Below are 16,994 nucleotides of genomic sequence, written 5' to 3' on the forward strand. Positions count from 1 at the left end.
TTTCACACAGCATGGGTAGAATATAATACCCATAAAATAACAGTGTTCTTTTTATTCATGGTATCCAGTACTGGACAATCCACTGCAGTGTGTGTCATTAACTCAGTGCTTTAGACTATTTTAAAAGAAAAGTTCAAAATTCATCAAATTACAGTAAATAGTATGTTCCCTTTCTGTCTGCAGTCAGTCTAAAACTCTTGGTGACTCTAACATAAAACCTCTCTCAAGAGATGCACTGCTGTGTTCAGATCCACACGTATCCTATCTAGTTATACTTGTATTAGTAGCTTAATACGTTTCACAAAAACCTACTGGGCTTTGTGTATTTTTAATAGTGCTGCACTATAAAAAAAATTATATATTATCTCCAGAAAGTTACTAAACTATATAAAATATAAGTGAAGAGAACAATAATAATGATAATAATAATAATAATAATAATAATAATAATAATAATAATAATAATAAACTTAATTACAATCATTTTATATAATTAGAATTGCCTGTAAAATCGTAATATAGTAATATAGTTTAACATGATTAAGAAATCATTTTAAGCTACATTACATTCATTACAAGTCTTTTTTGGGTTGGTATGATACACTGTTGAGCATTACTGCAATACCGATGGTGCAATATGCAAATAAGCCTCAAATTACTCACTCACCTAATAACATTTTAGATCTAGCATATGTGACTAATTCTGGTCCAGATAATACAGGCCAAACTTTAACAACGTCACAGCTACACTGTTAGAAATAAAGCTTCTGGGCGGGTGCAATTTCTGTTCATCAAGGTACAAACTACATAAATCTTCCCTCAAAGGTACAACAACAGTTTTAAGGTCCAGCAGTGACCCTTAAGTAAGTTTGTCCCAGAGGCAAAGTTCGTATTTGTACCTTTTCCTAACCTAATTTTTAAAAACAGGACAATAAAATCAAAGTCTGGAGGCGAGGTGAGGGGGGTGTGGAATCAGTTCAACTTAGAAAATATCATTTCAACGGATTATGGGACAATTATGTTCCCTGACTAATGTAATCCCACCCCAGTGACCAGAGGGGTACTGCCCCAGTGACAGTTTCATATCTTTATTTTTCAGTGTAGGGATGTATGGAGGTGAGAATGTTTGGGTGCTGATATCCAATTCTTTTCGTGTACTCATCTGCTGATGTTGATGCTACAAATGGATTCAAATGAAAGGAAAATATAGACACCTTAGTGCACTAGTCCAGCTTTGTCCACTCTGCTCGTCCGGTGTACAGTAAATATGTCCCCAAAATTGGTCAAATCTAAATATCCGTCCAATATTTTTTAAAGCAGTTATCTGGTGATATCAATAAGATTCTGATTTTATCATGCATCCCTTGTTATACGTTACAAGGCATATCGCAACCACAACATGTATCAATACAGTCAGAACACAACCACACCGTAGCATAGCGTGTAGTCTTATTTTTAGCCGACCATTAGCAAAAAGCTAACTGCAATCCCTGCGGAAAAGATTCAGAGGCGTAATCAGTGGGTCTGATTATAAGTTCTTATCAGGCAATAATTATAATAAGTACGTGACGTCTATTTCAGCCTAAAAATGGCGTCACCTCAGTGCCCAAACTTTTTTGTGCAATGTCTGTGGAGGGTGGTGACTAAAAAAGATACATTTTGAACTGAGAATTTATTTTATAAGATTCCATCATATTTTGTTACTGAAATGCTTAAAGGTGCAGTGTGTAAGATGTAGAAGGAAAACCATGTTTTCATTAAGGTTCGATCACCTGTAACTACGAATCCTTGTGTTTTCTAGCTGAGAATGAGCCCTTCGTGTTGACATATGGAGCGGTTCGTCTTCCAACACAGGCCTCCATGTCGCACCACCATATTTCTACAGCAGCCCAGAACAGACAAAGCAAACCCTGGCTCTGGAGAGCGCCTTTCGCGCTTTTACGCTGTAGTAGCTCAAATTTGGTGGCGCTGTAGCACCGGTTGTGTTGTGAGAAGTTTGAGAAGCCAAATTGTCACCAACAGAGGATGAGATTTGCTATCAAGAAATCGCAAAGGAGGGTGCATCCCCTCTGTCTAAGAAGTGAAAACATGAAGAAACAAAATGAAATCGAAAGGCGGTGGCAGAAAACCTGACAGCCACCATAGGTTTTATTACACAGTTGGAAAGGAAGTGGTGAGGGAGGAGCATTCAGTTGGTTGCAATCTGCAACCTCACCACTAGATGCCACTAAGTCATACACACTGCACCGTTAAATATCCATCCATCCATCCATCCATCCATCCATCCATCCATCCATCCATCCATCCATCCATCCATCCATTTTCTAATCCGCTTCTCCGTCAGGGTCGCGGGGGGATGCTGGAGCCTATCCCAGCAGTCATCGGGCGGAAGGCAGGATACACCCTGGACAGGTCGCCAGTCCATCGCAGGGCAGACAGACAGACACAGACAGTCACTCACACCTAGGGGTAATTTAGCATGTCCAGTCGGCCTGACTGCATGTCTTTGGACTGTGGGAGGAAACCGGAGAACCTGAAGGAAACCCATGCAGACACGGGGAGAACATGCAAACTCCACACAGAGAAGACCCCGGTCACCCGGTCGGGGAATCGAACCCAGGCCCTCTTTGCTGTGAGGCGACAGCGCTGCCCACCACGCCACCGTGCCGCCCCCACCGTTAAATATATTTAAAATATAAATTTAAATATTTTTGTTATGGTAGGAGGTGGGCATAGGGTAGCTTTCTGGCAGGTCAACTCAAATATCCCCACAGGCCAACATTTTTGGAAAGAAAATAGGAATTTGTACATAACAGCTGATTTGCTGAAATGCATTTCATTTATTTGATAGGGGGCAGTTGGAGACCCCTGGCCTGCAACATGATGAAAGGAGAAAGATTACTCAGCTCTGTTACACAAAACATAACCTAGACATCCAAATGTCAGACTGGCCCAGCACAGGCAACAGCTACTTTGGTGTTCTCAGTATATTAGAATAGGCCTACAACTTATTACCAAAGCCATAATACATTTAAATAACAATTATAATAATATGTTTACAATAACAGAAAGTGTATAACACAGTAGCAATATTAGCACTGTAATATCAACAGCCCTGACCAAAAATATGATTTTTAAATTAGGATGATGTTCAAAAAAATGTACTGCTTCATTTCATTCAGTCTAGGCCCACAGTGAGCACAGCACTTATGCTGTTTTAGGTTGAAGCAATATGAATATGAACAGCTATAAAGTGCAGGCTAGGCCAGTGAAAGGCCCTGTCACTAAAGCAAAAGAAGGACATGTGCAATCGAAAGATTCCAAAATTCATGGGACTAGTTCTACTTTTCACTCATATTGTCAAGCTTTTTTATGAGTATGGAATTTGTACTGAAACACCAGTACCCTGTTCTAAATTTGGAAATAATGCAAAAATAATGAGACTAGTGGTCTCAGATGTTTGCTCTTCATTGTACTTATATTAATTACTTATATTACTCATATTAATCTAACCGATTCAGGCGTTTGTCTGTTATATGTACAGCACTGTGCGAAAGTCTTAGGCATACAAGACACATTTTCAAAAATCTATTTATTTGTGTAGTTTGTGTTTATTTGCTGAGAAAAGCGTTAATATTTGAATTAACTAAATTCATAGAATATGAATTCATAATGATTTTATATATATCACTGTTGTCAGAAGAAAACCTCGTATCTCCATTTTTGTGGTTTTTCAGTTTTTGACATCATTTGAAAATGCCCTTCATGTTGTGTGTAAATTTCATGATGAATGGACCAAAAGAAACAGCCCAAAATGACCTGGAAAAAAAGTCTTATTCCATTGACCTACATTAAAAGTAAAGTGTGTTTTTTCCTGCTCCTGTAAAGTTACCATTTTGGAGATACAAGGTTTTCTTCAGACAACAGCAATATATATATATAAACAGTGATTTAGTGGATGTTAGTGTGTTTGTTTACCCATCTCCAAGCCTCTCCTCGAGGAAGCCCAGTATTATATGTAGTTAAAAAGCAGCTCCTGGTTTGACCAATCAGTGCTCAGTAAATTGAGCTCATGATGTCATTGATGATATTAACGAGTCTCTGTGGCGGCTGTGAAGGTGTCAAGGAAAAATATGGACCGAAGAAATTCTAGTTACTTTTTATTGTTTTTATGTTTATTTGAATTATGAATACGACTTTATTCCAATGATTATTTTGATCAACTCACTGCTGAGATCAATTGTTTAAAAACTTGCGCCGATGCCTAAAACTTTCACACAGTGCTGTACATCAAGGAAATGTGGAGCAGTTCTGACTTGCTATTCATGTGGTGCCCTCACTGGTTTAAAGTGCACTCACGAGACTCACGGCAAAGGAAATGTTCAGTTCACAAAAGGAAGAACGTTTCTTTAAGCTCAGTATGATGAAATATTTTGGATCAATGAAATATTTACACTCTAAACATTTGACATATTTGATAGATTAATAGATTTGATATCATATTTGATAGATTGATGACTCATTTTATAGGTTATCTTTGTTTATTTTGAAGAGTCAAATCAAGTCTATGGACTCATTGGGCCTCATTCAAATTATACACCCTAACCCTACTGAGTAGCTCATTAGGTGGTAAGGACGTATAAAGTCATAAAAATCTAGGCTCGTCTTGCTTGATCTTCTTCTAAGACACACACGACAATCAATACCCTTCACTCCTGAGCACTGAGACCAATATAAAAGTGTCAAGACATTGATGAATTGCGAAGGTGGGCCAAAGGCAGGCTTAGGCGCTAAAGCAGAACACTTTCCCACAGCACGAATGAGATTCTGACATTACTCCTGTACATCAGATTACTTATTAGCTTAACAGACACAGCCATCCAGGCCAACTCACATAGCTCACATACACATGTCCCCCTCTACGGGTTCTCTATCCACCAGCAACCTACTAGGCCCCTCAAAACTAGAGAAGCTGAGCTTACGTGGCAGGCTACCAATGCGCTGAAGGGCTTTGTGTTAACCAGCACGAATGTAGCTGATGCTAACTACTCAAACCAGTGGTCACCATCCCTGGTTCTGGAGATATAACTTCCTGCAGAGCCTATTTCCAACAACTTTCTACTCCAGCTAACTTCTTCTGAACTGCTTGGTTGGCTGGATCAGCGTTAGGTAAGGGGGCAAGTAAGCTAGATGCAGCTTGGAACCAAACTGTGGAGGAAATTAGGTCTACAGGAGGAGGTTTGTTGACCAAGCGTTCTCAAGCAGGATCATTCCTTTTGCACACTGTATCTAAATCCTTTGCTTTTCCTTTTCCAGCCATTCCAACCCTGCGCTAGGCCGAGCTGTTAAGGGACTATTTGTGGGAGAAAGATATCTTGCACTTTAAATGCCTTGAACGAAGCTACTAGACAGCATGCTGTTATGCATTTCTTTGGAAGGCTGCATCTCATCTGGTAAGCCTACATATACAGTCTGATGGAACAACATATGCAAAGGAAAACACGGTAACACTTTATTGGGAGCGGCCCTTTGTAGATGACCAATAAACGCTGAACAGATTATCAGTGCATTACTTCATTTAGGTAGATGTATTGTTAATATGTTACTTCCATTATGCAAAACCTAGCCTTACCAACCTTACCCAAAACCTAACCCTCACCCTGGCCCTAATCCTGACCCTAACCTTATCCACAGCCCAAAACCTAACCGTCACCCTGGCCCTAATCCTGACCCTAACCTTATCCACAGCCCAAAACCTAACCCTCACCCTGGCCCTAATCCTGACCCTAACCTTATCCACAGCCCAAAACCTAACCCTCACCCTGGCCCTAATCCTGACCCTAACCTTATCCTCAGCCCAAAACCTAACCCTCACCCTGGCCCTAATCCTGACCCTAACCTTATCCACAGCCCAAAACCTAACCCTCACCCTGGCCCTAATCCTGACCCTAACCTTATCCACAGCCCAAAACCTAACTCTCATCCTCATATGTTAAAGAGTCAAAGAGTCCATTTAAAAGCATCATTTGACATCGAAAACACACCTTAGCATAGCTCAAATATCTGCATGTATAAAATAAAAAGGAATGCAATACGGCATTCCTGTTTCTGATTCACTGATCCATACCAATTCCGATACCTCGGATAACTCAGGACATCAGCCGAGTATTGATCTGATATTTTTTTCTTCTTCAATTTAAGATTGGTATACCTCATATAATGTGATGTTACAGCTGATAAGTTCAATAGAAAACATCAAATATCTATTTTAAGAAATGTTTGTAATTAAGAATTTTAAAATGAGGCACACTGGACACATTACGTCCTGTCACTGTACACATTTTAACTACTGCCTTATTGTCTCAAAATCAGCCATTTTTTGTCGACATTAAGTGGACAAAAATGTAAAAGTCTGAAATTGTCATTTGAAGCTGCCGCACAGGACTTTTATTCTGACGTGCCATGCCACTTTTTCCATTTTTTTAACAATTTACAGCGTTTTTCCGGGGAACATTTCATTTTCATTTTCATCTTATTTCATGTTGGGCGGCACAATTTGGAGTGACACTCTTATGACTGCGTTCAAGTAGCAGCCTCAATATTGCGTTGGTCACATTTACCCAGAGCACTTCACTCAGACGAGGCTGGCTAAGGGTCCGTGTCTAACGGATTCATATATATAACCCCAGAGAATATTAGGAATGAAAGCTTGATAGGCTTGATGGTTTGCTTAAATCCAGATTAAAAACATATTTCTTTAGGCTTTCATGTGCATAGATGTAATGTGGCTCATTTTCTCCTGAAAAAAATCAAATAATGTGTCATATTGTACTTGTATTGTGAAAACTTCTTGAGTTATCATGATATTATTTTTTTTTTCTTGTCAGCTACTATTTCAAGCAAAGTACTAAGAAGTGCTATATAAATAAAGATTATTATTTTTTATTATTACTATTATTATTATTATTATTACTAATATAACATACATAACTATCAACACCAATGTATCGGATCAGTGCATTCCTAGCTTTTGCTGAGACAGTCAGTTACATTCAGTCAGTGGCAGTTGCAAGCATTCATGTACATGACCTGGGATCTGGGGTCCTAAAGCACACATACACATCCACACACCCTGAAGGATTCAGTGTTTCTTTGGGGGGCCGCAGCACGGTGCAGAGGGCAAGTGGAGCCGGGAGAGTGAAGTGTGGCCACACGCTCTCTTATACACACAAACCCCACCGCACACACCCGCCACACATACACACCTACAGACAGATATGGTAGCTGCCCAGCTGCTGTGGGCCATCATGGTTGGGCATTGAGTTACAGAAGTGCGATGACTCCGCTCATTCCAGCCTTCCTCAGCCTTCCCTCTCTGCTTCACATCGCACCGATAAACAGGTCAGCATGCCAACACCACTCGCCAATACACCACACATGCCCAACAGGCCACTATGCCTCACACAAAGGTTTGGGCAAGGCCATCAACCTACCATCTGAACCTCCTGCCTCCACCACTAAGTAACAATAAATAAAAGCTCCGGCTCGACTCCCGTTCTATCCTCCACATACACTGCCAACTCACAACCCCGCCCGCCCGCCCCTCAATCCGGCTCCTGTCACCGTTTCAGAAGCGTGTGCCAAGTATGAAGGATACTCTCTGCCATTTTCCCACCACTATTAGACTTCACCATGCCATTCTGGGTGGGCCCGTTAAGAAGGCATCCAGGTTCACTTCACAAGATAGGACAGGACCGGACAGGAACACCTCCCCCTTCTTGAATTTTAAGAGCCTCTGCCGGGTCAGGGGCCCCATTCTCATGGCACGCCTCAAAATACACCCCCTGAAAATGGGTTAATACCTACTGGGGCTAATCAGAGATATTTCCTGCTTGCATTATGTCAGTCTATCCATCAAATCAGGGTCTCAACAAATGAGAACAGGCATGATTTCTAAGGGACCTTCCTAATCTAATGGTGGAAAGGGTTAGAAGGTCATCATCACAAATATTTGCCCAAAAATAAGCCTGTCATAGATTGACCAATTCTGTTTGTGAAAACCTCAGAACTTCTGAGAAGAAGAGAACGCTGGAGAAGCTGCCGTCTCATTCACAGGAAAGATGAAGTCAGTGCCACCGTCTGATGACACGCTAGTATTTATAGCTGCATTGGTTCGTACCACAAAAATAGTTGACAGAAACTATTATGTTGTTGCTGTCAAACTACCAGACCTACACTTTCAAGCACAACAGCGCCCATCACTAGAATGAGGTCTAATTGAAATGTACTATTTAGGACGCTCCTGTTTCAGAAGAGCAGACAACTGCCCTGACAATGCAACAGCGGAAGGCGGTGAATGGAGACATAGAGCTGACACTATCTGTCTTCCCGAACACGCCCTATGTGTTGATCTACGGGTCAATAAAGGTCAGCATTCTACTCTGACATGTAACACTCCACTGCTGATGGGGTAACAGAGACTCAAATGTGAGCTTTGATGCAGCTACCCAGACCCTGTGTTGCTCAGTTTAGGGGTTTTAGGGCAAGGTCAGTTTCCACACTTTTGAACTTAACGCAGTCACTTTTAGCTGCATTTAAAATTGTGATGGAGTACAGACGGGATTCCAAGATCCTTTAATGTTGGGTGATATATCATTACTTTCCCACCACATGGTACAGCTCAGCTTGACTCGACTCGCTTTAGGTATCAGCTCAGCTTGACTCGACTCGCTTTAGGTATCAGCCACTTCATCGTCAGGACGATACTACCTGAAAGTGCTGTGATGTACAGGAGATGAATATCGGTCAGAAGAGGCAGCAAGACAAAAGACCGAGAGTTTGGGAAATGTCACATCAGAGTTCAGACGAAGAGTCAATTCTGGTTGCTCAAAGGCAAACCAAGAGGGTACGCTAACCTGGTAACTAGTGTGTGTAGGGTAACAGTCACAATCCTCTCTGACCAATCAGTAGTCTGCAGTTATCACCTTTTGGTATCGGCTCAGTTTACTTGGAACCTCGACGAAGGCAAGGTGCGAAACGCAGTCCTGGGGGGACCCCCTAATTTATCTCCCTAATAATCAAAATCCTGTGGGGGGCGTGGGGGTCCCTGAAATGAAACGTATGATGACACACATAGACAATCATACACAAATTCAGAGAAAGGTCATTATTTATCCTACTTCCCAACTGGTTGATAATGGGTGTTAGTAGGCATTAGTAAAATTCAATATCAGACTGCGATCGACATTTTGAATCAATCCCTTAAATGGCCTAGGGCCCACCGGTGGGCTTAAAGTTCTATTACATACATGTATAACGCTAAAAAAAGTTTGCGTAAAAGAAAAAGTTTGCAGTTTCAAGTCCTTGTTGTTACTAAATAATAAACCTTAGTATATAATAAGCCTGAGGTTTCAAGGGGTATTAAAGATTGAAAAACAGCCTTAAACCTGTGACCATTACAAATAGGTAAGACAGAATTACTCAGAACAGTCAACAGCAGTCAAATTCTCAAAATGATCAAGTACAACAAGGCTGGCTTTAGGAAAACCCACACACTAATGACTACAAAATACTCTGACAGCATCGAATGCTACGCATGGCCTCAGTACTGGTTCATCATCTACCCGTCTATTTAAGCAATTCAAAGCACTGACGCGGGTTACTCTGAAACTGAATTAAATGCAGCGCACACGATAGATAGATAGATAGATAGATAGATAGATAGATAGATAGATAGATAGATAGATAGATAGATAGATAGATAGATAGATAGATAGATAGATAGATAGATAGATAGATAGATTCTTTATTGATCCCGAAGGAAATTTACCAAACACGGAGCTACTGGAAAGGCTACCACTCACGGTATCGCCGGAAGTAATGACTTACATTGCTGTGGCCTGAGGGTGTCAGGTACAATCTCTGGCTCCTGTTTTAGAGTGTGTTAGAAGCAGCCCTCCAGCTAATACTCTGCAGTTCTTCCTTTCTCCTTGTGGTGGCAGGAGTGGCGTAAAATTACAGTGTAACGTGCTGCACCGAGGTAACGAAGTTAAAGTTTAAAGTTTAGGAGCACTTTTTCCCCACTGACTGGACCTGCAACTTCATTTACTGAGCCACATTTATTTGAGACTACAGCCATAAAGCACAAAGTGGTGATTTAAAAGAGTAAACAGGTCACTTTTTCATCAAGACACACAACAAATGCCTGTGCCTCTTATGTGAACAGACTGTAATGAATTCAAGATCGACAGACACCAAACAAAGCATGGACATTATATTGTGATTGGGGTCTCACAGCTCCGACTTCTTCTCAGAGCAAATTCAGTAGTTCAGTAAATACTAACCCTTTAAGTCCGAACAAAACTGTATAATATATATATATATATATATATATATATATATATATATATATATATATATATACACACAATCATGTGTGTGTGTGTGTGTGTGTGTGTGTATATATATACATACACACACACACACACACACACATATATATATATATATATATATATATATACATAGATTACGTCAATATAATAAACTTTTCTGGACATATTGTGGATATCACCAGAACTTGTAGAGCACTGACCAACTGCATGTTTCTTTATAAAGAGAGCAAAATCAGCCCTGCTTTTCTGAATTTAATGAAACACAGTATAACTTATATTTAATAAAAATTATTATGTTCACAGTTTTTAATAGTATTTTTAAGTGTAGCACTGCTAGTCCTTTTTTCTGCATTCCAAAATGACTCTGAATGAGCAGTCCAACAATAAAATAAGCCTTGCGAATCTTTCACAAAGTAATGGGAAACATGACAGCTCACAGAAAGCTCTGATTCACTGACCAGCGTGAAAGTGAACACTCTATAGCTCCTTCGGCAGCAGATTTTCCTTCGCCAAAGATTCTCAGAATGGATCATCAGCAAGACACTTGGTTTGATTACCTGCTCTACATGGTGGTATTTTTCATATTTTGTATATCTGTGAAATATCTGAATCATTTGCAAAAAAAAAAAATTTCAGCCCTCAGACCGTTTGACATGGTTTAATTTGGCCCTCTTAGAAAAACAGTTTGGACACCGCTGCTGTAGGGAGCTGCCAAAGCCACAGCCCAACTTATGGAGATATCAAGGACAGCAATACACAGTACGACGACACAAATATTAATGCAACTCGTCCCGGAATACAACATCATATGAGAGTGCTGGAAAAACAGCCCACTCAAATTACGTTTTGTTGATTTTCTGAGTAAAAATAAGATAATATATTTATGGCATTTGGCTGACACTCTTATCCAGAGCGACTTACAATTTGATCATTTTTACATGAGTAGGCGAAGGTAGTGTTAGGAATCTTGCCCAAGGACTCTTATTGGTGTAGTGTAGGGTGCTTACCCAGGTGGGGGATTGAACCCTAGTCTACAGTGTAGACGGCAGAGGTGTTAACCACTACACTATCCAACCACTAATAATAATAATCCTCTACAGAGAACGCACATTTTAACACACTGTTTATTTGCTGAATTTAATGTATTGGAAAACACCAAAACATGAAATATAGGCTGCACAAAAGTTAAGCCAGATTTTATATTTTACGTTTTCAACTTTTTACAATATGTACAGCTCATGTTAAGTAATAGAAATAAATAGAAAATAAATAGAAACTGTGCCCTAAAATCTGTGGAAATGGCCATATTTAAGTAGAGGATGTGTTAACTTACTTTTATCTCAAAATCATGAGTACTCTGAACAAGGGTGTTCAAATTTCTGCATTAGACTGAATATCAGATCTGTTTTCTATCAGTGAGAGTCATAATGCATTACAGTCTGATTATTATATCAGTTGATAGGAGCAACAACCTGTGGGTTTATCAGTGTTGGCGGAAATTCTGATGATAACCTGTTCATCAGAATGTTGTTACAGAATGTTGGCTACTTTTGAGCATAACTGGAGTTACTATCAGTTTATTTATATCTGGGAATGCACAATGATGAAGGAATCATATGGGTATCAGCAGATTGTTGGTTAGACTTATCAGCAGTAAACAGTTTGGCAGATATTTGAAACTGATATTGGATAATGTATTTATTGAGCTCCAGAAGAGCAGAACATTTAGGTGTATTTTAATAATTTTACTGCATTTGTATTCCCACAGAAATAAATGTTGGGCCAGATCCTAGTATTTATTTTAGTACAAGTGTGACAACAGAGTGCAGACAATCATATCTAAAGCACTGTACTAACTAAAACCAGTGTAAATAAAAAAAATTAAAATCTACAAAGAAAAAAGGCAAGTATTATTGGTTTTTATTATAAGTCTTCAACTAAGACTACTGGAAATGTAAAATTTGAAATTTTAAATCTCCTGAAATAAAATATTGGTTAGAACCATCAATTAAATGAATTTTTATTAGGACTTGAAAATCAGTAGAACTAAAACTAGTGTAAATTAAAAATGTAAAAATCTCTAGGAAAAAAAAAAAAAAATATATATATATATATATATATATATATATATATATATATATATATATATATATATATTGGCCAGTATCATCCATTAACTGAACTTTTTTTAGTCCTTCAACCTCCATAACCAAGACTAGTGTAAAGTTTAAATGTAAAATTAAAAATCTCCAGAAAAAAAGAGATATATTTATATTACATTTACCAATCATTTTACACAGGTGGGTATAGTGTAGGGTGTTTACCCAGGCGGGGATTGAACCCCAGCCTACAGTGTAGAAGTGTTTACATATGTATATAATATATATATATATATAATATATATATATATATATATATACACACACATGTATACACTTGATGATACCAGCTGATCATATATCATATATATATATATATATATATATATATATATATATATATATATATATATATATATATCAGCTGGTATCATCAGTTATCTGAATTTTTGTTAGTCCTTTGAAATAATTAGAAATAAGACTAGAGTAAATTTTATATCTCCAGAAAAAAATGATATCAGCTGGTATCGTGAGTTATCTGAATTTTAATCTGAAAAGTATTGCAATTAACCTTTTTAAACAGAACAAACTTTTTAAATTGGTCTGGGCCTATTATGTATGACTACAAAACTACTCACAGTGTTTACCACTCCTTCTTATTTATACTTGGCTTAATACAGTATCCCGGTTTCTGTGGTTATATTGTACAATATTTAGAAAGATCAAAATGTCAATCAATGGATCATTATTTTGTTATGGTAAAAGCTAATTACAACATTCATGGCTTGTCAGTGAAATACAACTTGTGTTAGATCTCAACACTGGAATAACAATTCCTTTCTGAACTTCTATCCAGGATAACTGACAAGTTGGAAACTTCACCCATCCTAACATAAGATCATGTATCACTAGTTGTCAGACAGAGCTTCAGGAGCTGTGCTAGTAAAGCAAATGGCGAGGGCTAAATGACTTTGTTAATATCATCGTAAATATTAGTGATAGTTTTCTTTTGATGATCTTTCTATCATGTAGCAACAGGCAAGCTTCTGTTTTCCATACTGTAAAAACCTCAAAACCACTATGGACAGCGATCTAGGTTCCACATGTTGCCAAGGCCCCAGTGCATGTGTATTATACGTGCTTATTAGGTCCTCAAAGTTGCCTTGATGTTTAATATGATACTGGAGGTAATGTGAGCATAATCAAATGGAAACGTAATCAGAGCACTACATACCTCCACAGCATAGCAGTCAAATAGGTCTGTTACTACAGCTTGGACAAGGAAAGCCTTCAGGCAATCTCGATATTAGGATTTTGGCTACACGGTCGCTGGGCGATTTCTGTGTTTTATCTCACCTTTTGCCCACATTAGGCAGACATAGAGAAATAGAGGCACATGGAGTGATCACATGGTGTCCCCAGTGAAAGAAATTCAAAACCAACAGCTTCTGCGTCCAAGAACATGTGATGCTCAACACTCTAACACACACTCATACCCAGAGAAGAGGGCGCACACTGCAAAGCCCGTCGCCATGCATGCAAACATGCTATTGCATGATGCTATACATGTGTTTAATGGGCTGGATCGATGCCAACCTCTTGCCAGACTTGAACATCTAATGAAGCCACTACTATGACACAAATTATCTTTGATGAAGAGCTGCAGAAAAGGCCAGCAAATCCCTACGTCTGACCACAGGCCTAGCACAATTATCATAAATATCAGGGCTATTTTAAAATGCCACCAAACAACCCGAACAGACAAAATAGGGTTGCTTTAAAAAGAATGCTTTCTCTGTATCCACTGTACTATATATATATATTTATATCACTGTTGTTGGGAGAAATCCTCATATCTCCAAAATGGTAACTTTACAGGAGAAGGAAAAAACCTACTGTGGTTTTAATGGAAGTCAATGGAACCAGACCTCTTTCCAAGTCATTTTGGGCCGTTTCTTTTGGTCCAGTCATCATGAAATTTATGCACAATGTAAAGAACAACAGGTCATTTGAAATTCTGTCTAAAACTGAAAAATGACAAAAGATTGAGATACGAGGTTTTCTTCTGACAGCAGCGATTATATATATATATATATATATATATATATATATATATATATATATATATACACACACACACATACAACCAAATGCAATCATTTACAGTGCATATAAGCACTCTGTATGCAATACAAATTGGTCAGATTACAGACGAGAAGCTCTTCCTGCCACACAGGAGGCTCTGAGTCTGAGTAAGAGGGAGGTGAGGGTTAAGCGCAGCCCGATCTTTGCACGGGCGCCCCAGGACCATCATCCTACACCGTGGATCCAGGCAACGTGGATTAACAGCGGAGGAACGATGTGGTGCAACCGAGCACTTCCAGCATCATCATACAAGCCTTGAAATGAAGACACAAACTATATTTAACCCGAACCCCCCTAGACGATGGGAAAAAGAGCAGGAGTGCAGCTAGGACAGAGAAATGGCCCGACTGCAACAATGGACACGCTCTGAGACAGTCTGTCTGCTGTGTTTGAGGAGAGTCGGGGGTAATAATTAAGTGTGGCATTTGTCTAAGATGCTTATGAAAAGGAGCCGTGGTACTTTCCCAACCTAGCAGAGTGAAGTCAGTGGAACAGCCTTTCACCATTCCAATTTGGGGGTACATGTTTGCATATGAGCTACACAGGGATTATACTGTAATTCATTGTAAATGCAATTCTTATTGGTTGCCATGTACACTTTCATAATCCTAAACAATTTAGTGAACAGAGAAACCTGTGAAACATTAAAATCAACCCCAGTGTTGTCCATAATAAAACAGGTTCAGACCGAATGAAGGAGTAAAGCTGGTACTGGTAGCAATATCATCTGATAAATCGCAGGGCTTGTAACTGAAAGCAACTCATGAGCTAATAAATAGAACTACACTAGGATAGAGAATAAGGCAAAACACCAGCAACTTCACCTTCAAGCTACTCAAAAGGTTTCAAGTCGTTCGCATGCATAGTGCAAATCAGAAACAACTTAAAAATATACATGAAAATGATTAAAAGCACATCAAGCTGAAAATCTATCCCTTCCATCTTATTTCAAACTGGGTGCATCAGCAAAAAGGAAAGGACAAGAGTAGAGCTTTTTTTTTCTTACCTTGCACAATGGATTAATATTTCCACAGAACCGTGTAGGTCTAGTCCTGTCGGCCTTCTGTAAAGCCCTCCAGCTGAAGTCTCGGAGTCTCGTCTCTCCGAGGCCACGGCGATCTCCCGGACAGCTGTTGCTCTCTCACACTGAGCGTCTTGTATGAAATCTGAGATTAGCTGCAGGTAGGATCATCACTTCAGTAGCTCGCCGGTGGCAGGGTAGTTTTTTTCCCCTCCTCCAGCAAAAGATCTCTTTTAGGGGGCATTTTGAAACATTTAATGTGGCTTAACATACTAAAAGAATGACACAGCGTGGTTTATTGATCATAAACACAGTCTACTGCCGAAAGGATGCACCTGTAATGCAGAGAGATTTTAAATTTTATTTTTAGTACATCCAGCCCTCCTGTTATTGTCATATTCACTGACATCTTTCATTCTTGACCTCAGTAATTTAAAGGTCTGGTGGGAGCTGTATTTTCCCCTAAACCCTATGTTGTGTGAACTTGCACTGGTGGTTCTTGCACTTCTACAGGCACCCTCTTAAAGGGGACCTCCACCAGTTTTTCAAAATGAATACATAATCAAACGGTTCAGATGTCAACAAAATCATTCAGACTGGTTTGGTGTGAAACGCTCCATTCTAGAGAAACTGATTCTAGAGTCAGTATAGTTCACAGCGTTGGTGATAAGAACCAGACGTCCACCTCTAAAAGCTCCCGTCCAGAAAGTTATAACATGAAAAAGGTCATGAATCCACTGCTTAAAATAATGTCTGAGACTAATGTCTTGTTTTACAGTAGTTTTCTGATAAAAACTTTAATCGATTTGTTTGAATCAATTCATGGAGGAGAGATTTTACGGAAAAATGCTGCCCAGAGAAAACCTCAATTTTCAAACTGGTTATTGATTCACCATCATCAACATAACATTATGAAGACAGGCACAGCTTCACTGGTGGGATAGTAAATAAAATGCCTGTATTTGCATTGTAGATTTCAGGACTGCTGGTTTTTATTACCACCACTGTTTCTATTTCAACCACTGACTCGACATTTTGAAAAAGATTCGATTTGGTTCTTCAAAGGCTGTTCAGTAAAGAGAACTGTAGAATCATGAACACTCAAAGATATATTTGCATGAAGTTCTGGTGTAATGGTTCTTCAGACTGACGTAGAATGTGTTGCGTATATATGTACACACATACACTCACCAGCCACTTTATTAGGTACACCTGTTTCAGTTGCTTGTTAACACAAATAGCTAATCAGCCAATCTCACAGCTGCAACTCATGCATTTAGGCGTGTAGAGGTGGTCAAGACAACTTGCTGAAGTGCAGACCGAGCATCAGAACGG

General features: G+C 39.1%; 1 protein-coding gene across 1 annotated transcript in view; it reads right to left on the reverse strand.

Moving 5' to 3' along the window:
- The window catches only part of scn4aa (sodium channel, voltage-gated, type IV, alpha, a), a 52,418-nt gene extending 36,725 nt beyond the window's left edge, over positions 1-15,693 (reverse strand). The window contains exon 1 of the mRNA XM_017710591.2: positions 15,645-15,693. The gene's annotated coding sequence lies outside the window, so the exon portion shown is untranslated. The remainder of the gene's footprint in view (positions 1-15,644) is intronic.
- Positions 15,694-16,994: the final 1,301 nt, after the last annotated feature.

Source organism: Pygocentrus nattereri, chromosome 13 (genome assembly GCF_015220715.1).
Source record: "Pygocentrus nattereri isolate fPygNat1 chromosome 13, fPygNat1.pri, whole genome shotgun sequence".
Taxonomy (NCBI): domain Eukaryota; kingdom Metazoa; phylum Chordata; class Actinopteri; order Characiformes; family Serrasalmidae; genus Pygocentrus; species Pygocentrus nattereri.